Here is a 2117-nt window from a genome sequence, read left to right on the forward strand (position 1 = left end):
ATTCCGCTTACATTTTCCACATTGCTGTTTATCACCAAAGGAAGTCAGGACTGGAACTCAAGCAGGTCAGAAAGCAGGAGATGATGCAAAAGCCATGGAGGGATGTTCTTTACTGGCTTGCTTCCCTGGCTTGGTCAGCTTGCTCTCTTATAGATCCCAAGACTACCAGCCCAGGGATGGTCCCACCCACAAGGGGCCTTTCCCCCTTGATCACTAATTGAGAAAATACCTTACAGCTGGATCTCATGTAGGCATTTCCCCAACTAAAGCTCCTTTCTCTGTGATAACTCCAGCTGTGTCAAGTTGACATAAAACTAGCCAGTACACTCATGATGCTGGTAGAGGATATTAAGAAGGACAGTAATAACTCCCTTAAAGAAATACAGGAGAACACAGCTAAACCCTTAAAGAAGGTAGAAGTCCTTAAGAAGGAAACACAAAAACTACTTAAAGAATTATAGGAGAACACAGGTAAACAGCTGGGAGCCCTTAAAGAAGAAACACAAAAATCCCTTAAAGAATTACAGGAAAACAAAACAAACAGGTGAAGGAATTCAACAAAACCATCCAGGATGTAAAAATGGAAGTAGAAACAATAAAGAAAGCACAAAGGGAGTCAACTCTGGAGATAGAAATCCTAAGAAGGAAATCAGGAACCATAGATGCAAGCATCACCAATAGAATAAAAGAGATAGAAGAGAGAATTTCAGGTGCAGAGATGCCATAGAAAACATGGACACAACAATCAAAGAAAATGTAAAATGCAAAGGGATCCTAACTCAAAACATCCAGGAAATTCAGGACACAATGAGAAGACCAAACCTAAGGATAATAGGTATAGACGAGAATGAAGATTTTCAACTTAAAGGACCAGTAAGTATCTTCAACAAAATTATAGATAAAAACTTCCCTAACCTAAAGAAAGAGGTGACCATGAACATACAAGAAGCCTACAGAAGTCCAAATAGACTGGACCAGAAAAGAAATTCCTCCTGTCACATAATAATCAAAACACCAAATGTACTAAACAAAGAAATTTAAGAGCAATAAGGGGGGAAAGTCAAGTAACATATAAAGGCAGTATTATAATTACACCAGACTTCTTACCAGAGACTCTAAAAGGCAGAAGATCCTGGACAGCTGCCATACAGACCCTAACAGAACACAAATGCCAGTCCAGGCTACTATTCCCAGAAAAACTCTCAGTTACCATAGATGGAGAAACCAAAGTATTCCATGACAAAACCAAATTCACACAATATCTTTCCACAAATCCAGCCCTTCAAAGGATAATAAAGGGAAAACTACAACACAAGGAGGAAAATTATGCCCTAGAAAAAGCAAGAAAGTAATCTTTCAACAAACCTAAAAGAAGATAGCCACAAGAACAGAATCCCAACTTTAACAACAAAAATAACAGGAAGCAACAATTACTTTTCCTTAATACCTGTTAGTATCAATGGACTCAATTTCCCAATAAAAAGACATAAACTAACAGACTGGCTATGAAAACAGGACCCAACATTTTGTTGCATATAGGAAACCCACCTCAGAGACAAAGACACACTACCTCAGAGTAAAAGGCTGGAAAACAATTTTCCAAGCAAATGGCTCCAAGAAACAAGCTGGAGTAGCCATTATAATATTAAATAAAATAGACTTTCAACCTAAAGTTATCAAAAAAGACAAGGAGGGGCACTTCATACTCATCAAAGATAAAATCTTCCAAGATGAACTCTCAATTCTGGACATCTATGCTCTAAATGCAAGGGCATCCACATTCATTAAAGAAACTTTAGTAAAGCTCAAAGCACACATGGCACCTTACACAATAATAGTGGGAGACTTTAAAACCCCACTCTCATCAATGGACAGATCCTAGAAACAGAAACTAAACAGAGACACAGTGAAACTAACAGAAGTTATGAAGCAAATGGATTTAACAGATATCTGTAGAACATTTTATCCTAAAATAAAAAGATACACCTTCTTCTCAGCACCTCATGGTACCTTCTCCAAAATTGGCCATATAATCATTCACAAAACAGGCCTCAACTGATACAAAAATATTGGAATAATCCCATGCATCCTATCAGATTACCACGGGACTAACGCTG

The sequence above is a fragment of the Mus pahari genome, chromosome 19 (genome assembly GCF_900095145.1).
Source record: "Mus pahari chromosome 19, PAHARI_EIJ_v1.1, whole genome shotgun sequence".
In the NCBI taxonomy this organism is placed as follows: domain Eukaryota; kingdom Metazoa; phylum Chordata; class Mammalia; order Rodentia; family Muridae; genus Mus; species Mus pahari.